The 22,366-nt window shown below is 33.4% G+C and overlaps 1 protein-coding gene across 1 annotated transcript in view; it reads right to left on the reverse strand.

Annotated features, from left to right (window-relative positions):
• LOC114324559 (EGF domain-specific O-linked N-acetylglucosamine transferase) overlaps positions 1 to 22,366 on the reverse strand; it is a 235,792-nt gene that overhangs the window by 38,969 nt on the left and 174,457 nt on the right. The gene's annotated exons all lie outside the window — the stretch shown is intronic.

The following is a 22,366-nucleotide window of genomic DNA, read 5'->3' on the forward strand; positions in this document are numbered from 1 at the left end:
GTCTTAAGCTTCGTTGATATATGTATAGTGTTCGCCTAAAAATAATTACAAATTAAGTATAGAATAGTAGAGCAAAATATGTATTGTTTTCGAGATTGTTTTATAGTGAGAAAAAAAATAAAAAATTTTGAGGTTTTATAAAATTATGAATTTAGAATATCACAGTACTATATAACTAACCTGAAAATAGGGAGAGTAAGGGTTCAATGAAGTAAATGACAATTTCGATATAATTTTCATACTTTTTAAGCACCGAGTGTCACCATCGCTTGAAAAGCCCAAAATTGTAATTCCATGTTTTCCTGCTTCCTTTATGAGATATTGCCATCGTTTATAAACATCTTCTGAGGTAAATCTATTATCACTGCCAAATATTGATATACAAAATGCGGGTGATCCATCTACTAATGGCTGAGCCATAAAAATATATGCATTTATTGCTAATGTTTTATTCTTAAAAGCATTTTCAATGTCGCTAACTGAATCAACTGGGAATTTGTTAATGCGAGGAAATTTCGTCTGTTCCTGTAAAGGTGCTACAAAGCCAACCATTTGATTTGAAGCTGAATCATATTGGACTTTTTTGATGAGTGCAGTTTGATCTTCGGATATAAAAATTATGGGTGGATAATTTCTCTTTTGTAAATAAAGTTTTAAGTCTTCAATTCTCACTTCACCCTCTAATATATTATTCATTTCTTCTAGTTGTCTGTGAATAGTTGTGACAGAAGGCAGTATATTTTTTAAATTTGAGTGCAATATTTCATAACTCATCCTTCCTGCGCTAATGAATATATAAAGCCAGAATCGTTTCATTCCATCATCAAATTTATTTGTGTGTCCTGATTTATTTTTAGAGTTTCTTATTGCTGAGTCTAATAGATATTTTAGTAGGCCTTTGGTGCCATAATTAAATTTATTAATGCCTTGATTTTCGGTAAGGATACTTAGGGTGTTTGTAACTTCTGGGTTAGTGTCTATGGCATGATTTATGGTATTTAGAAAAGTTGTTATTTGTGTTTGATGATATGGTAACTCATTTAATATGCGCAAGCTTCTTTCTCTTCTGGAATTGCTATCATCAAATAAAGATTTAGCTTTGGGAGACTTTACTTTTTCAGAACCATTATTGGTTTGATTGATTTCCGCTACATTGTCAAGAAAGAAAAAATCTTCCAATGGAGATGAATTGTCTGGATTATACTCTAATTCAGATACTGGGATATCATTTACAACTTGGCTGGCTCCTTGATGTTCCTCAGTAGAAAAATCATTAACAACAATTGTTCTTAGTTGACTCGACGATTGATTATCTGTTGGAGAGTCTGTGTCGAGGTCTGTGTTATAGTGTAAAAAAACCCCATTAGGATTATTTTGCTGTGCCTCATCATGAATTTCGTAATTTTGGTCAATGAACGAATCATTTTGACTCAATTCAGTAGTCAATTCCAAGTGCAATCCAGATGATGTCGAAGCTCCATAATTTAAATCTGTATTGGGATCGGTTAGCAAAGAGATTTCCTCTTGGATCTTCAAAATCTTGGTTTAAGTCACATTTTTTATTAGCATCTTTTTTTATAAAGTTAAGTATAGTGGTCTGAATTTCGGGTTTCTGCGGTTTAATCGGTAATTTTTTAGTTAAGTTGGTTCCATCATCTTTAAAATGTATTTTATAATGTCTCAGGAAGTTTGAAATCACCCATTTTCTTCCGGTTTTGGAGTTCTTCACTGAATAGGCTGAAGAAATAAATGTACATAAAGGGCAAGATATTTTTGCAGTAAATTCACCATCCATTTTGACTTTAAGGTTTTTGGAATTATTTAAAACATCTTGTAATCGTTCTTCAGTAATTTTGCCTTTGTCGAATTCATTTCGTGAAAATTTATCGATATAGCTTCGACTAATATTTAAAACATGCTGCATCGCATAATTAACTTGCTCTTCATCTTGAGAAACACAACCATCATTTGGAGTACAAAAACCATCGCCTTCATTACCACTCTCAGATCGAGATGTACTTTTATTTGTCACTGTTCTTCTCTTTTTGGGGAAAGTTTTTTCAGCTGGACAGCCTTCAGACCTTTCACAAAGAAGTGGACGTTTTAGCAGTTTAATTTTTTTTTCTGATTCTTCCTTTACAAAGCGCAAAAGCTTTTTATGTATGGCCTTCCGGAATTTTAAATAGAGAGCATTCTTCGCTGACAATTCCAAACATTGCTTTTTTTTCTTCTCCTTTCAATACCTTTGAAAGGACGTCCCTTGCATAACACTCCATTCTCTCAATGTCTTCATCAATATTAAACTGTGAAAGGGAATATAAATTATCAAATCCGTTGTATATAAGAAGTGATTTGAGATAAGCGGGAACTTCAGCTTCAAAACTTTTTAACAAACCATTAATATATTCCATCGTAAGTAACCTGAAAATAATAACAAATCTAACTCTTAAATAAAGCAATGCCTTTTTACGAGTATATCTCGGAGTATATATAGTACCTATTCTTATTAGATACATTATAACAGTGCTGTCAGATTCGAGCACAGTTTGATTGCAACGACGTACTTAAGCCATACTCTCTAACTTTTACACTGTTCATAATAATTTTATTTTATTTTAATTATTATGTAATGTTAGTTCAGCTAGTCCTAACAAGAAAGGTATAAATTAGTTATCATTAAAAATGTAAAATTTATAGGGCCTGGTTGGAAATCAAAGAAGCCAGAATGTTTGCTGGGTTTGTTAATAATAAATACAAATTAATAAATTTAAATACAGTGAATGCAATATTGACCCTTTAAATTTACATAGATGCAAATCAAACAAATCTAAACAATTCAACTAGATTATTAGCTAAAGATGCTGATAATGTCGGTACAATCACATATTTTTTAAATTCCATACTCAAGAATTAGTATTACTTACCAGTTTTGTAATTTTTTAGCACTAAAAACACTCAAAAACCCACAAAATCTAAACAAAAACAAGGCAGCTAAAACATGTGTGAACACAAGTGATATTAAAAAGTGAGGTTATTTCTATGGATTTCCACATTGATTTCCATGGATTTCCAAGTGATTCCCATGGATTTCTATGTGATTCCCATGGATTTCTATGTGATTCCCATGGATTTCTATGTGATTCCCATGATTTCCATGTGATTCCTATGGATTCCCAAGTTGATTCCCATGTATTGCCAGGTGATTACCCAAAAAATGTACAATGATTTCTAATAGTGGTTTACCCCTCGTGTTCAACCCTGTTGTAATTCCTTATTATAAAAATATAAAATAAAATTAAGTAGTTTTCCAAATTGTCCCTGCGGAGAAGAACTCAGAAATTTGACTCTATTTTAATAATAATATTTTATTATTAATATTATTAAATAATACCTATTAATAAAATTAATTTCTATTTAAAAAAGGGAAAATGTTTGTGTAAATAAATGTGAAGTTAAAAAAATAATTCAAATATATAGGTAATTTTCCTGTAAATATTATTCTTATTCGTCATTATAAAGTCCACAGCATAATTACTTAAAGTGTAATAATTTCAAATTGTGACATTACGGTATTACATGAACCATAAAAAAATATAGCAAAAAACATTTTTTTGAAATATTTAAATGCCTACATATAAAAAATCAAAATAAAGACTTACCATTATAGGTCTGGATCCCGCGTATGAAAAAAAAGTTGATTAATAGCAAGCTGAAAATCTGTTAATAGCTTAAGGGTGTCTAGTCGGACAAACTTTGATATATGGGAAAACTGGAACAGGGGAAGTTTTAATTGTGGAACAGGTTAAAAATTTGGAACGGTCACACCACGAAAACGGCACATATATTTTGTCCGACAGACCAGACTTAAACTCTCCGAACAGAGATTAAACTCTCATGCAAAAATCAGACTGCTATTTATCACCTGTCATCATTCCTGGCATTTGACATATTCTACATGTTCCACTCATTAAAACGCACATTTGGTTATAAATAGCAGTCTGATTTTTGCATGAGAGTTTAATCTCTGTTCGAAGAGTTTAAGTCTGTTTTGTCGGACAAAATACATGTGCCGTTTTCGTGGTCTGACCGTTCCAAATTTTTAACCTGTTCCAGAATTAAAACTTCCCCTGTTCCAGCGTTCCCATATACCAAAGTTTGTCCGACTAGACACCCTTAAGCTATTAACAAATTTTCAGCTTGCTATTAATCAACTTTTTTTTCATACGCGGGATCCAGACCTATTATTTGCAGTTTATCATTACAAAAATCGCACATCTGAAATACAAAATTATTTTAAATTGCTAAATCTTAAACGTTTATTCATATGAAAGTGTTCAAACATGACATCAAATAAATATTACGGTGTTCCGAAAAAATCAAAGTTTAAATTATGTTGATCTTCTCGGCTGTTTTCTGGTGATGGATAGCCTATAAACTCTCAATTTAAAATTTCAGCCCAAAATGTTAACCCTAACTCTTGTCTCAAGCCGTCCAAAAAATTTTTTTTGGGTTTTTCAATGATCTTTAATTATTTTTCTCTTCTCCTTTTTTATTTTCCCGGCCATTGTCGGGTGATTAGGCAGCCTATAAACCCTCAATTTCGAATTTCAGCCGAAAATGTTAACCCTAACCAAAAAATTTTTTTTTGGTTTTTCAAAGATTATTTTTAATCCATAATTTGTTGTAAGAAAACAAACAAGTAAACTCAGTTTTAAATTTTATTTTGACATACCTATATGTTTAGAAAAAAACTCATAGGACATGATAACAAGTTTAATATGGGAATTAATATAAAAAATATTACCCATTTTTCACTTTTATTGGTCTTTCTCAAGATATCTTGAGTACCCAACTAAAAATTATTCTCGTTAAAAAAAACTATTTTCTAACATTTTTCTAACTAATTATACATTTGAATACAAAGGAACGCAAAAAGTTGTTACAAATTGATTTAAATGATGTTGTTCTGAAGCTATTTTCTTGTGGCATTTTTTACAATTTTAACTATTTATAATGGGAAATAAGCCACAATATGATTAAAAAATGATTTTTATTATATTTTTATAAACAAAATTATAGTAAAGTCAGAATTAGGTATTAATTTTGAGAGTAAATTAAATGTAAGACCAAATACTTACGATGTCGGGATAGTATCACGAGGTTTTTCCTGGTTTTCCCTTGTGATTTACTATGAGATCTCTAACGCGAGAATTTTAATGTCACCGTTGCATGTGGTTGTCTTTTTAAAGACAGATCACATGCTATGATTTTTTTGTGACGGATATTCTTGAGTTGAGGTTGATTGCATGTAATCGAATGAACTATCTTTCAGTAAAGTCGTCCCAGGAACGCAACTCATAAATATTGGCAATATCATTTTAAAGTCTTCTACTTTAAAATGTATCATATGTATCTGAATTGCCGATATAAATGAGTCAAATTAAATAAATTATTAGAAGAATTTTTTTACTAGGCAACAACATTTTTGTTTGTTAGTAGTATTTTGCATTTTGACAACAGCACCCGATTTGGGCGTCGAAACGTTAATAAAAATCATTTTTTAATAATATTGTGGCTTATTTCCCATTATAAATAGTTAAAATTGATTTAAATGAAAAATAGTGACTACCTGGGTAAAGTTTGTATTAATCAAAGTTGTCTTTCTGAAATTGGTAAAACACTTTCTGTGATTTTTCAACTATGTACTTGTAACACACTTTACTTGTTTTTTTCATCTTTTGTGAGGGCTTCTTTCACTAATTATACACCTGAATTCCTGAATATAAAGGAATGCACAAAGTTGTTAAAAATTGATTTAAATGGAAAATAGTAACTAACCTACATGAGTAAAGTTTGTTAGCTATTGTATTTTTAATACAAAAGCGATATTACGTAGGTCAAAATTTTTGACGTAAGAGAACTGTCAAAACATTAGAATGTGACTTTTCATTATTGCCATGTTTATTATAAACACATTATAAAGTCACATTCTAATGTTTTGACAGTTCTCTTATGTCAAAAATTTTGACCTACGTAATATCGCTTTTGTATTGTTTATTATAAACATGGCAATAATGAAAAGTCACATTCTAATGTTTTGACAGTTCTCTTACGTCAAAAATTTTGACCTACGTAATATCGCTTTTGTAGTAAAAATACTTATATATATATAGTAAAAGCTATATTTTTACTAAGAATGTTTTTTTCGATAAAATACTTTTTGAGTTATTTGCCGAAAACCGTCTGAAAACGTGTTTTTTTTTTTGTTGAAAATGGACATCTTCAGTAGCAAAATATTGACTTAGTGAAAAAACTCTAGAACAAGAGTTGCTTATAATTAGTCAGTTTATTCACTTCCGGACTTATTCTGAACGTAGGTATATTTTTTCACCCTGAGAAGGGGTGAAACTCAGCCCCGGGCAAAAGCGCACATCGGCACAATATCACTTTTTTGACATGATAGCTATGTGTAGGCAGTATGTCAAATTTCATGTCAATCCAAGCGGTTCTTTAAAATTTGGAGCAGAAACCGTGAGTCGATGGACTAGCACTGAGACACCATTAAGAACTACAACCCATTTCGTCGTGATAAAGGTAATGTAGGTACATAGATACCTACATTACCGATTGTGGCTTCCTAAACTTAAGAATTTTTTCTAATTAGGAAACAGAGTATCTCAAGGACGTAAGGAAATCACAAAGAAAAGACCTAAAAACTAGAAATAGGGATAAAACAAAATCGACTCCGACTGTTGTATAGCGTCGTTCAAGAAGAACATAAGAAAAAAACAATGATTAAACATGCGATCCACAGACAGAATGTGTAAAATGAATAAATAAAATGTAATTGTTCATTGTTTGCGGTCCTTATTTTTGCATACCCTGTTTATTTAACACATAATAATTTATATAATATACTAAAAATCTAATCCGATTATAATCTAATAATGACTTACAGCAATTTTCAGATTGATACACCGTTGATACCATTAAATCACTCTTTCACTCACATATCGTAATGGAACACAAAAATACAATACACTACCACTATAAACTACAAATCTCCAGAAATCACGCACTAAATTAACACTTTATCAAAGTTGTTACACCTGTTAACAAAAATGAAAAATGTCTCCTCTTAGCGTCACCTACAAACAACACAAAAGTTGCATAAAAAAGTTGCGATAAAAAGAGCACGGCCGTCTTGAGCGATTGGTCTTTGTTTTAAAATAAGTCAGTTTTTCGCGAGTATCGAAAACTAGTTTGAAGGGCTATACAACACTTGCATATTATGACGTGTAGGTATTTTGAAAACTAGAATAATACTGCAAGAAATTGTTATCAAATACTCGTACAAATTATATTTAAGAGGATTAGTATTTTTTTATAGTTCTTAAATATTTATTATTAACAAGCTGAAATTGCGAGCATTATCATAACGAAAACTTTGTTTATATACCTATTTAAATTCATAATATAGAAAATTGTTATTACGAAAAACTGTTTAGAATTAAAAATTATGTTTTAATGTGCAAGTACATCATTCTAATTTAAATGTTGTGAACTATAAAGATACTTTACTCGAAATTCATATTTTTTTACATACCTCGTAAAAAATTAATAAAATTTGATTCATGATGGTTGCATCATAAATCTTAGACCAAGAAGAGATTTTTATGAAGAATAACTTTTCTTCGTCAAATTAAAAATACAAGAGTTATAAATGAAAATGTTGGTATCCATAATTTGAGAAAATTCGTCAAATATTTTTTTTTATTAGAAGGATGTAATTTCATATATCAGAACATACTTTTTTATTCCAAACTACATTTTAAATAACAATTTTCCAATATTATAAAATAAATAATACATACATGATAAAGATACTTTTTACTGATGAACTTTACTTGGATCTACAGACCGAATGAGTCTCGTAAATTCCACGGGTTTGCGCCACGCTTCACGCAACCGTATTTGCGTACTTGTGTTTTGAGTTGTGTGCGCTGGTCGCTGGTCAAGTGGAGAATTTACCAAATTTAAATATAATCGTTTGTACTGATTCATTATTAATATAGTATAATATGTATTATTGCTTTCAAAATATGCTCAAATTGTATTTTTATACATTTATTACACATATTATTATAATAATTAAATTCACTATAAAATGTCATTTATATTTTATTAATAGCTAAATAATTTAAAATTTAGTTTGACATTAACGAAGTGTCAAACTCAAATATAAATAATAACATTTGCTTTGCTTAACAAATTCAGATTAAAAAAGTAGCCTACTTCCTAATCAAAGATTTCAGCTGACGTTTAGTGCCTGATAGGAGATAACCGGATTGTGACGTCACATTTTAGATTTTGAGGTCGATTATCTCGAAGACGGTTTGAGATATCGAAATGCCGTTTTCAGATTTGGATTCAGAAGACAAAACTACATAAGAATCCATCGATACATCTGCTCTAAGTATTGCAGGAGCGGCGACGCAATAACACACAGACTTTTGCAAATTTATAAACGAAAAGTTTTCGTTGAAAATATGATTGCAAGTTGTGTGGTGTGACATTTTTATTAAAAAAATCTTTATAAAAATTAGAACAGGATAGAATAGAAATATTTTTATTCACAAGATTCGGTTGATAAGCAAATAAATATGATTGAAATGTCTCCGATTAAAATGAATAGTGTCGATATAGGTATTTTAACTACATATACAGAGTGGGCCAAAGAAAACAGTCCACCTCGATACTTGGCAGTATTTATTAGATTTTAAGGAAATGACGAAACAGGTTGATTTTTGTTCTAAGGGGGACACATTTTTATGGTACATACATCTGTCATTTGTCAACTCCCTTCCTTCCACTTCCCCCATCCCTTATTTTTAAATAGGGAATAGGGGTTGTGTGCTAGCTCATTTGAAAGGTTATTCAATTCTCTATATACAGTAATATAAACATTAACATAATTATTTATACAGGGTGTCCAAGAAAAAAAATTTTAGTTAAATTAATTGACACAAAAAGAAGAATGTATATAATTTATTTAATTAAAAATACATTCTACTGCTGTCACAACACAAAAAAAAAATGTTTTTTGATTGATGAAAAGTTAAACATTGTTTTTTGCTTAATTTCAATGTTCAAGCTGCCACCCATCTGCCTCTTGGTAGGTTGAATATTGAATTTAAGCAACAAACAATGTTTATTTATCAAATAAACATTTTTTTAAACGCTTTTATTTAGTTCAATAGATTGCGTCAAATCTTTGGATGTTAATTTGACTACCTTTTCTTCCATGCAAATGAATGAAAATTTGCAGACATATGCATTCGCGGTGACAATACACGAATAGACAACAAAAAATTTTTGTTTATGTTTATTAATTGTTTAAATAAAAAAAACGATTTTAATGGAAAAAGGCCTAAATTCTCTTGTTTTTTACAATGTAGAAACTTGAAACTTTTACGGATAGTAGCTAATGATATAACCTATACATAATTTCACTTTTTACGTTAATTGTTTACGTTATGCGTCATAAATAAACAATAAAGTTTTAAATTTTGAACACTCATATATTTGTTTATACAGTACGATGCAAGTGAAAGGAATAAATTCGTTAGTTCGTAAAAAGGCCACTTGAACCCTGGAATGCTACCTGGGGTACACTTTTACCCCAACCTTGTTTGTAAGTTACACCAATTTGCAGTAGTGGGTGTAGAAAATATGAAAATAAACTTGTAAATAATAATATAATAAAATATTTTTGTATATCAAAATAAATTTTTAGCATGTTATCTTAAGATTGTTTTTGTCATAAGTTCTTAAAACATACATATATAAATATTTTAGGTCGATTTTATTTGGGGTACCACTGTACCTCGATGTAGCAGATTGAGTTTAGAAAATAAGTGTAGCAATCCAGGGTTAAGGGAAAATCCCGAAAGAGGTCGATTTTATTTTTAAATTACGATATTTTGGCATATATGTCATACTAGTGACGTCATCCTTCTGGGCGCGATGACGTAATCGATGATTTTTTTAAATGAGAATAGGGGACATGCGATAGCTCATTTGAAAGGTCATTCAATTCTTTATTTAGTAATATAAAAATCTATATAATTATTTGTACAGGGTGTCCAAAAATAATTTTTTTATTAAATTATTTGACAAAAAAGAAGAATGTATGTAATTTATTATTAAACACTTTTCTTTAGTTCAATCGTTTGTGTCAAATATGAATGAAAATTTGCAGACATGCATTCGCAGGAACAATACACGAATAGTCAATAATTTTTTTTTATGTTTATTAATTGTTTAAATAAAAAAACACGATTTTAATGGAAAATGCTTAAATTCCCTTGTTTTTTACAATGAAGAAACTTGAAAGTTTGAGAGATTGTAGCTAGTTATATGAACTATACATAATTTCACTTTTTACGTTAATTGTTTACATTATGCTTCATAAATAAACAAAAGAGATTAAATTTTTTTGCCGATTCCGACTAATTTTCATGTTTGTTAATCATAACATGTTATGTTTTATACATATATTTTAATAAACATGATGATATATTTTAATGTTTGAAAACTGTAAGACTAAAAAGTAAAAAATAAAAAAATATAAAAAAAAAATTTTAGGAAACGCTTTTCTTTAGTTACGAGTGACTAAAGTTAAAAATATAAAAAAATCAACTAAAAAGCAAAAAATAAAAAAAAATTCAAACACATTCGTTAAAGAAAAGCGTGGGACGCATCTTCATCGAATAAACGGTTTTCGCTCCACGCTTTTCTTTAACGAATGTGTTTGAATTTTTTTTATTTTTTGCTTTTTAGTTGATTTTTTTATATTTTTAACTTTAGTCACTCGTAACTAAAGAAAAGCGTTTCCTAAAAATTTTTTTTTATATTTTTTTATTTTCTGTTTTCCGTCAGCAGTAGAATGTATTTTGAGTTGAATAAATTACATACACTCTTCTTGTTGTATCAATTAATTTAATTGAAAATAATTTTTCTTGGACACCCTGTATAAATAATTATGTCAATGTTAATATTACTGAATAGAGAATTGAATAACCTTTCAAATGAGCTAGTACACGACCCCTATTCTCTATTTAAAAATAAGGGGTGGAGATCAAAAGAGAGACCTTAGATCAAAAATCATTCTGTTTCGCCATTTCCTTAAAATCTAATAAATAGTGCCAAATATCAAGGTGGACTGTTTTCTTTGGTCCACACTGTATACAAAAGTACATATAGACCAGGTCACCAAGGCATTTAGGAAATAATAAATCAATTTTTAAATACAGTACCTTACAAGTTTTTGCATTATGTTCGGGATGACGTCAAGAAAAAAGTTTACAACAGAAAAATGGGTGGAAATGCATAGTTGCATTTTAAAGTGCATGATATGCATCCAAAAGTGCATAAACATGTCAAAATAAGTGTATTAGGGCCAGATTTTGTTACTCAAAGTTTTTTTGGGATCGCTTAACATAAATACACCATCAGAAACAATCCCCCGAAGCACCCGGTGCCCAGGTTTACTGCTAAGGCACGTCATCTGGAGTTTCGAGGATTTTTGGCACTAAATTGTTGCAAATAGATTAGTCGGGGGTTTTTGGGGTTTCTTAACACGAATATGACATCAAAACCGACCCTCGAAGCACCTCGGTTCGGATCGACTATTTTTTTGCCAGACGCCAGTTTTGCCTAGAGCCATAAGTTATGGTTTTAAGTCCTTGTGCTGTGATGTCTCTATTATTATCAGTTTATTTTCAAACTCAGAAGCCCTCGAAAGGATACACACTTAAATCATTTTGGAGTGAAGCAGTGAAGGTATACTTTTTTGATAATATTTAGAGAGAATTTTATGAAGCCTTGACATTTCTGCAGTCTATACCTCCTCACAAAGCTATCAGTTTGCTAAAAACGGATTGACACGATCCAAGTGTACTTGGATTTCAATTTGGACCAAGTGCACTTGTACAAGTGTACTTGGATGAAGTTGGTTGCCATGGTTAATTGCCATGGTTAATTGACTTGGATGTCAAATAACCATTGCAAAGATCTTGGAAGTGATTGTGGAAGGTGTTTGAGTGGAAGAAGTTATACTTCTATTATATAATTTCGACGAAGTAAATATACTTAACAGTTTATTTGTATTTTATTTTAATATTAAACTAACTTTCTTACCTACCACTTTCAAATTTTTTTTATTAAAACAATACCAAAAATTAAAATTAAAAAAAAATAGAATATTTATATATTTAACGCAACTCATAAATATTGGCGATATCATTTTAAAGTCTTCTACTTTAAAATGTATAATATACGTCTGAATTGCCAATATAAATGAGTCAGATTAAATAAATTATTAGAAGAATTTTTTTTACTTAGCAACAACATTTTTGTTTATTTTAGTAGTATTTTGTATTTTGACAACGAAACCCGATTTGGGCTTCGAAACGTTAATAAATTCATTTTTTTAGTAAAAATTGTGGCTTATTTCTTAAAAATAGAATATTAATCGTTCGGGATTTGAACCCGGGATCTCTCGATCTCTGATTAAATGCTCTACCAACCAAGCTATCAAGTCCCGTGTTAGTGACGTCTCGGATATAATTACACATCACGGTGACAAATAGAGTGATGTATAAACATATATAGACAAAGTGAAGTATAAAAATATATATTTTATTATCTTACGCCAGAGGAAGACAAATCCAAAGACACAATAATTATAATAAATAATACATTTACTAAAAACACTAAAACAAAACACTAAACAAAATCGATAAATTAATAATCATAATCCATAACGCTTCCTCAGCTTCGTATAACTCCATTTATTTTAAGGGCGTAGGCGCAAAATTTCGCGCTAACGTGTTTCGTGCCGAAAGTCCCTGAAAATTCCTATACCTAATGTTTATTAATAAGTCACAGGGTTGAATAAAAAAGAGAAAATTTAGTGTGATTTTAATTTCAAATATTTCATTCAAAAGCAATTTTTTGGTTATTCTAAGGGACTTTCGTCCCTCGGTAATAATGTAATCTTTCATTCTGCGTTTGATTTTTCCAAAAATATTTATTGGTTTTCTCAGGATTCGAAAAAATGTATGCATTTAAAACACATTGGCGAGAAATTTCGCGCCTACACCACTTGGTTATCTTAATGAATTCTTCTCCTTCTTTATTCCTTAAATCTTTAAAAGATTGATATTTATTGCATATTTCTGGTAAAATGTCTGCACATAATAGTAAAAATATAGAAAAATGAGATTGTAAATATGTACTAAAAATCTCTGTCTTTTCCTGCGTAGTTTATGACGCATTAAAAAAAACAATAATATCATATTACAATTAAGTATTTCAAGATCATAATAAGAGGTGCACCCAAGCCCGTTGATTGTTCTCCAGTGAAAGATAATAATAATTGGCCGGTTAATTGTACCGTAATCTAGATGGTACCACTAATGGTAGCAATTTACCACACCCGGTACCATCGATGCTACCTGCACGCATGAAAGCTCCCAAAGTCTTATTTTACGCTGCTTGAAGATGTCCAATACTCACAAAACGTGCACACACGACGAATGTGAGTACGAAAGAAATTCGTCTATGACTAAGCGGGTCAGTAAAGCAGAAAAATTAGAAGAGGAATTCAGTAGCGTCGTTATATAATTTTATTAATTAACTATTACGTAAATAAATAGTATCCCAGAGAACAGTAGTTATCGCCAGTGGCGTAGAACGAGAACCCCCTACATGCGACACTATATACAGTAAGCTTTCGATTTAGTCAACCAAATACCATCTTAAAGTTAAGGAAAAGTCCCGCCAATCCATATATCAGTCATCCATTTTGGTCTATAGGGGTCTATAGGGCTATATAGGGGATTGGGTTTTACGGTCCTCCCCAGTTGAGGCCTTTATTTCCGTTCTTGTCCCAAAACCAATCATTTTGAAAATTTAAGTCCGACCTCTGCGACTTCTGATAGTATTGGTCATCATTTTTTTAACACATGACTAATTTTGAGAGTCGGTTACACCATTCAAAAGTTACCGAGCTAAGAAATTTGACTCAATTTCTATTAAAAAAAAGGGAAAGTGTTTGTGGCTCTGTGAGTATGTGTGCGGAAAAGTTACACCGATCGAATTTTTCAATGTTTCAAGAGAGGGTCGGGGCCGATTCAAATCCGGTCTAGTTTGTGACGTTTGACCACCCATAAGTCAGCTATAGGACTGGGTAAATGTATCTCAGGTTCAAAAATAGATAGGGAACCGCAAATACCCCAAGTCGGTAGCGTTTAAGTTCAGCTTTCAAATGGCCTAAGTGGTGAGGATCGAACATATACACGGCTCAGTATAGCCGAAAAACTGAAAAGTTGAACATTGAAAATTTTGGTATTGAAAATTTTGGTTTTTCGACAATTGTGCTAATAACTGAGCGTTTGTAAGGGCTCTAGAGGCGTCTAACGGTGTATATCTCATATCTGGGAAAATTTGAATTTTAAAGTTATATGCCTCATAAGTATGATCAAATCCGTTTCCTTTGGGAAAAACTGTTTTTCAAGCTCACTAAATCCTATAATATCTTCAGATATCATATTTGACTTTGGATGAATCAGACACTACTTGTCAATACCTTTCAAACGCATGTTTACGGATCAAAATCGGTTAAACCGTTTAGAAATCATCGAGCTCCAAAAGTTATCATTGCCATTTTTATCGCAGAAATGGTCTAGTGCAGGGGTCACCAATTATGTTTCCTGAGTGTCCGTTTCGAAAACCTATGACACTTCCGGGGTCCGGAGTTAACACTACCTGTCTGGTTGTTCTGATTAGGTTTCTTTGCAGATTCTTGTTAAAAAATATCCCCTATAAACAAATCAGAAGGGTGTCAGGTGAAATTTTTGGTCACAAATTGTTTAAAAAAAAATTTTTTAAATTCAAAACATCACCTTTTTTTGCCCCCGAAAATATGTTTTTAGTATATTTTTGCCATCTTAAACAAAATGATCTGTCATTTTTTTCAAAAGTTGATAGAATTCTAGTTTTATGCGATTTAAAATCTGCAAAGTGCGAAAATACACATTTTCGAAACTTGTATAAATTATTATAAACTTGTGTAAATTATTATTTTTGAGGTTGTTAAGTGCCTAAATTATAGTTTAAATATTCAATTTCAGGATTCTGAGTACTGATCAGGGCTCTTATTTCAATTTAGAACGTGGTTTTTATTTGTTAATTATCCTCGTCCACTCGACCCTTAAGCTGCCGCGGCGGCGCGGCGCGTCACACTATACCTATGGTGCGTATCGCACTATATGATTGGCGTATTTAATCAGCACATTGGTAATAAATAACTGAATAAATAAAAAAAATATTGAAAAGAACTATGTTAAATTGAAGCGTTTAACATGTCTGCTCATATGGGAACAAGGAAAGACTATCTATAGAGATACTGGGGGGTAAGAATGGGGCTAAAGAAGAAGAAGCAGACACATAAAGCCTCGTTGCGGGACGGCAGCTCATTTGTTGTGCGGGAGCTAGGTCGTAGATTCGTTAGGGAGGGTGAAGGGGTGTTAAGATGACTACACTACCATAACTAAATACATAAGGGTACTTACTCTGACTAGAGGATCTTTCTACTATTTAACAAAAAGGGACGCCGTTTGAAATAAACCCTCTATTTCACCTATGGGTACTTACTGGATACTTTCTTACTTACGGGTACCAATCGGGGGGACAATCATCATTGATTCCTCTTTGGGGTTACATTGGGACAACATCTTTCCTTATTATTGGCTTCTATGCCATATTCTTTCTTTTCTCCTGAACTAAAACTTTCATACAGTTGCATTAGTTTTCTGTTAAAATTTTTCCAAAGGCTACAGAAATGAGATGATAGATACACTTTCACAAACATTTATTTAAAACTTTACGGTGGTTTTTTTTTTAAACAAACAAAAAAACTTTTAACAGGAAATGATTTTACAGGACAAAATATCTACAAATCTTTTACATTACAAAAAAAATCTTCAATTTAACATAACAAAAGAATGACAAAAGAACTTGTTGGACAGTGTATGTCAAAACAAAATTTTGACGCAGCTGTCAAAGGTCAAAGTCACTGTCATTTTAATTTACAAGTTGCATCATGAAAGCACAAACAACTATTATTTTTCAAAACTCTTTACCAACAAAAATATTTATCCATTTGGGATCCTTGCAAAATTTAAAAAAATATATCATACCATATTTAAACAAAATCCTTTATCACACGTCACAAACTACACGGAAAGGGGGTTCATCTACAAACAAACAGGGTCATCGACCTGAGGTGGGCTTCATGGCTTCCTTTTTATTTCGGGGCAATCAACTGGATAAACATCACGGGACTGGAACTCAAAATGTCTACATCAGGACATCAATCGGGACTCGGAAGACTTCATTTAAACAGGAACTTGGACAAGATACAGGGACTTCATACCACGCCGGCGTATAGTACTGCGTCACAACTCAAACACAGTGTAAGAGCACCCAACTTCACTACGGGGTAAAAAAAAACATCGTGCCCCCACACTAGATCTTCCAGAACGACATACTATACCCTTTACCGGCGGGTAACAAAAGGCACCACGCCCTTTTGGGGTGAGTCGGCAAGCGATCTTCACGCTTGAAGAAATCAAACCGGACTGATCTGCGCTTCGGTCTGAAGCCACAGATCGGGGAAAATACGACGGAAGTACCGAGCGATTTTGATCCTTAGGGATGCTTAGTTGACAAGAACTCAACTTTCAGTTCAAGATTTGTTCTAGAAAGTTCATCTACGCATTAGAAACTGTACTTTTGTCAACACTTCTTACAAATTCTGTTTTTGCGTCTCAAATAAACAGGAATCTTGTAACACATTGAAATGTTGCTGCAATACTTCATGGCTGTATACAGGGTCGGCTTTAAAATACTCTAATGATATACAAACTCACAAAATAAATTGGAAAATAGACATTTTTTTGGGAATTGGGATTTTAAATTAATGTTGGAGTTTTTTCAAACGCTACAAAGCCTCCGCGCAAAAGAGAAACCTGGATAAGATTATCCAGTTTTCGATAACAAACAGAAAAAAATCCAACATGGACATCTTAGGTGTGACAGGACAACAATATCAAAATATTTAGATAATGGCTAGTGGGGATTAAACAAAACAAAAAAGTCGTTAGGGATTGGGCTAGCGTGCCATCAATCGCCAGACTCTTTAAAGTCGAGTAGACTTAAATGTTTCTTGACTCTACAAAGAACTGTAGGTGACAAGAGTTTCTGTGCCTTGGGAAAGAAACTAAACTTGTGCCCTGTGTGGACCTCGCTGACATCCACAGCAGTAACACAAGTGACATACCAGGGCAGACACAGCCTTGTCACCTCGTTGCCTAACCGCGAGCGGTTCACAAAAACTAAAAAGTTGATGTTTGACAGATAAACATCTGCCCAAACTCTGCTAACACCTAGCGAGTTTCACGGGACATTTCGGCAACGGTTCTGCAAAACGAGGATTTAGACAATCCAGTCTAAACACCTCAGTGAGACAAAATCTCACCAACAACTTACTTCAACAACTCATTCAAACAAGACAGGGCTAGACAAAGGGGTATATGACAACAACAAGGGCTAAAATCAAAACAAGACTAACAAGGGGGAGGGGGTATGTGTGACAACAACAAAAGACCAAAAAGACTAGTATACTGGGTTCAAACAGGATATCAAACTTTTTAAACAAGACTAAGGGAAATGAACGCAACATATGATATAGAGAACACTACATCATTACGTTTTCAATCAACAGTCCAATCCAGGACATAAGAACCTTTCATGAACGTTCACTAGACAACTCTCTCATTTTCAAATCACAAGCTGGGGAAAGACTTCATTTTCAAAACAGGGCTACACTTCACTTTTCGAAACAGGGGATAGACTTCATTTTTCAAGACAGGGGGGTTGGGCTTTACTTTTCAAAACTGGGGATAGACTTACTTTTCAAAACTGGGGGCATTTCATTTCTCAAGACTGGGGGTGGACTTTATTTTTCAAAACGGGGGGCTACTTTTTCAAAACAGGGGGTGAAAGCAACACGCAAGGGGAAGACCAAAGGGATATTGGAAAGTATGACAGTTCTGACGAACAACCGCTTCCATTTATCGACCGAAAGCAAGCTTCACCTGTACTCAACGCGGCCAGATCCTAACCTCACCAGCCTTGTCACAGCTTCTGCTCTTGGCCTACTTTCAATCAACAAAGAGAAGAGAGGTCAACTAACTATTCGCCAAAAAAAATCAAACTCCAGCACGGACACGGGCTAACAGACAACACGGGCTAATAGACAACACGGGCTAATAGACAACACGGGCTAATAGACAACACGGGCTAATAGACAACACGGGACAACAGACAATGGGCTCTAAAACTTCCAGACAAAACAGGGATAGACAAACAAACAGACAACAACATACTTTTTGACTTCTAGATATACTCAGGGGCTTACAAACACAAACAATATTGAAATTTGGTTCCTATATGAGCTCACACGGGATAAGACATTTCTTGCTCCGACTACTAATGAAAGTGTTCACAGATAGCTGAACAACACTTCCTTCATCACGAGTATTACACTTGTGACATGTCAGATACAAAAAGACATACTTCATTCACGGGGGGACTTCAACTACTTCACTGGGGGGGAGACTTCAACTACTACTTCACGGGCTCTTTTTAACTAACCTCTGGCATCCTTTTGACACCTACAAAGATAGATTAGTCAAAAAAAAAAAAAAAAAAAAAAAAAAAAAAACAAGGGGCAACACAGACAAGGGGGGGGCTTTTTCAGGGGCTAACTTCTACACTACAAGACAGTTATTCTCAAACAGTGTCGACAGAGAACGCTATCTTCAAATCTAAAAGTGACAGCTTTTCTCCTGGCTGCTTGAAAAAAACACAGAAGTGGGGGGCCTCTCCACGGTTTCCCTCTTCACTTCTTCATGGGGTGACTTCTACAAGGGGTAACTTCTCTCACACAGACTATACGGGACTAAACTCATACACGGACCATACCAACAACATTACACATCTACTCAAATGACCAAATCAATAATCACAAAAAACGGTTATTCTGTAAAAAACTGTTGATCTATAGGAATACATGCAAAAAATACAACATACTGTTATACTTCATAATTGGATTCAATATTCAAAATATTTAACGTTACTTTTAATCAAAATTTTCAAAAAAATTTTACGTTACTTTTTTATTCAACTGTTTGTCTATATATTTCATCAATACTTTCAAAAAAATCAATTCAATGCTTTCATCATGGGTACAATATCAATACAATACAGTTAGTACGCTAAAATAACATACAATTCTGTTCTACGATACATACAATACCAGTATACATATGGGGTTACAAGTTAAATACACTATGATGTATGAAATGGTACATGCCCATACAATCAACAGCACGACCAAATCAACATCACAACAAAATGTGTACTTACTTACACCTCTTTGGAAAAATTATTAACTTTTGCAACAAAAGCTACAAAAATGGGCTCTTTCATGGGGACTAACAGACTGAAACAGTTTCGGGGGCACTAACAGACATGAAACAGTTTCTGGGGGCAAGACAAGAGGAATCTGGGCTAAACTACATGGGAAGACTTGGGCGATATTTACTCGGGTCAAACTTCAGGGTGTACGTTACAAATGTAACACTAAGTGGGGGGTGGCTAAAGACATTGGGGACTAGTAGATAGGCTAACTACTAGTTGAACATGTCTACAAGCTAGACTTGTAACAATGGGCATACAAAACATGACACGAGTCGAGCTTCCATGTTATCGGAAACACTTGCACCACAAACTGAGATCGGCTACCCAAGACGGGCACTGCCTAACAGTTGTAGTACAAATGAGACCGAAAGGAGGCTAAAGGGATATGGTAGTGGGCACATGCTAATGGGGTCAGGGGGTAGAAATAACACGCCCCACGTTGTCGGGGCCAGTTGAAGCATTCAACTGGACAAGACAACTACTGGATACTGAAGGAGGCAGAAAAATGAATCGGCCCCACGTTGGGCGCCATTTGAAGCGTTTAACATGTCTGCTCATATGGGAACAAGGAAAGACTATCTATAGAGATACTGGGGGGTAAGAATGGGGCTAAAGAAGAAGAAGCAGACACATAAAGCCTCGTTGCGGGACGGCAGCTCATTTGTTGTGCGGGAGCTAGGTCGTAGATTCGTTAGGGAGGGTGAAGGGGTGTTAAGATGACTACACTACCATAACTAAATACATAAGGGTACTTACTCTGACTAGAGGATCTTTCTACTATTTAACAAAAAGGGACGCCGTTTGAAATAAACCCTCTATTTCACCTATGGGTACTTACTGGATACTTTCTTACTTACGGGTACCAATCGGGGGGACAATCATCATTGATTCCTCTTTGGGGTTACATTGGGACAACATCTTTCCTTATTATTGGCTTCTATGCCATATTCTTTCTTTTCTCCTGAACTAAAACTTTCATACAGTTGCATTAGTTTTCTGTTAAAATTTTTCCAAAGGCTACAGAAATGAGATGATAGATACACTTTCACAAACATTTATTTAAAACTTTACGGTGGTTTTTTTTTTAAACAAACAAAAAAACTTTTAACAGGAAATGATTTTACAGGACAAAATATCTACAAATCTTTTACATTACAAAAAAAATCTTCAATTTAACATAACAAAAGAATGACAAAAGAACTTGTTGGACAGTGTATGTCAAAACAAAATTTTGACGCAGCTGTCAAAGGTCAAAGTCACTGTCATTTTAATTTACAAGTTGCATCATGAAAGCACAAACAACTATTATTTTTCAAAACTCTTTACCAACAAAAATATTTATCCATTTGGGATCCTTGCAAAATTTAAAAAAATATATCATACCATATTTAAACAAAATCCTTTATCACACGTCACAAACTACACGGAAAGGGGGTTCATCTACAAACAAACAGGGTCATCGACCTGAGGTGGGCTTCATGGCTTCCTTTTTATTTCGGGGCAATCAACTGGATAAACATCACGGGACTGGAACTCAAAATGTCTACATCAGGACATCAATCGGGACTCGGAAGACTTCATTTAAACAGGAACTTGGACAAGATACAGGGACTTCATACCACGCCGGCGTATAGTACTGCGTCACAACTCAAACACAGTGTAAGAGCACCCAACTTCACTACGGGGTAAAAAAAAACATCGTGCCCCCACACTAGATCTTCCAGAACGACATACTATACCCTTTACCGGCGGGTAACAAAAGGCACCACGCCCTTTTGGGGTGAGTCGGCAAGCGATCTTCACGCTTGAAGAAATCAAACCGGACTGATCTGCGCTTCGGTCTGAAGCCACAGATCGGGGAAAATACGACGGAAGTACCGAGCGATTTTGATCCTTAGGGATGCTTAGTTGACAAGAACTCAACTTTCAGTTCAAGATTTGTTCTAGAAAGTTCATCTACGCATTAGAAACTGTACTTTTGTCAACACTTCTTACAAATTCTGTTTTTGCGTCTCAAATAAACAGGAATCTTGTAACACATTGAAATGTTGCTGCAATACTTCATGGCTGTATACAGGGTCGGCTTTAAAATACTCTAATGATATACAAACTCACAAAATAAATTGGAAAATAGACATTTTTTTGGGAATTGGGATTTTAAATTAATGTTGGAGTTTTTTCAAACGCTACAAAATTATAAAATTTTAATAATGTCAAGTATTTGTTGGTAATTTTTCGCATAACTACGTATAAAGCCGGCCACACACGATACTGCGGTGTTGTTCGACAAAATCGTCGATCTAATATCAATTCTGCAGTACTGCAGCATAAACCAGTTTCTCTATGGTAAAATTGTAACGATTTTGTTGGATACACATACGATCAAGATTTTTGTCAATTAGTCGAATTCCACAAAATTGAACGACGCCGCAGTATCGTGAGTGGCCGGCTTAATATACACACGTACGATAGAGACGCACCATCAAGTACGACGCGCGACAATTAACGATTAAAAAATATTGGTCTATACAGTCAAACTCGCTTATTGGAATAGCCTTCGTGCCAAGCAAAAATACTCCTATAACCGGGATATTCTAATAACCGATCATTGATGGCTAGTAGAAATAAGTGTACCTACTGAATATACCTGCATAGTAATATTACATACTACATAATATACAGAGTGTCCCAAAAGTAGTGGAACGGTCGAATATTTCGCGAACTAAACATCGGATCGAAAAACTGAAAAATACGT

This window comes from Diabrotica virgifera, chromosome 3, assembly GCF_917563875.1.
Source record: "Diabrotica virgifera virgifera chromosome 3, PGI_DIABVI_V3a".
NCBI lineage: Eukaryota > Metazoa > Arthropoda > Insecta > Coleoptera > Chrysomelidae > Diabrotica > Diabrotica virgifera.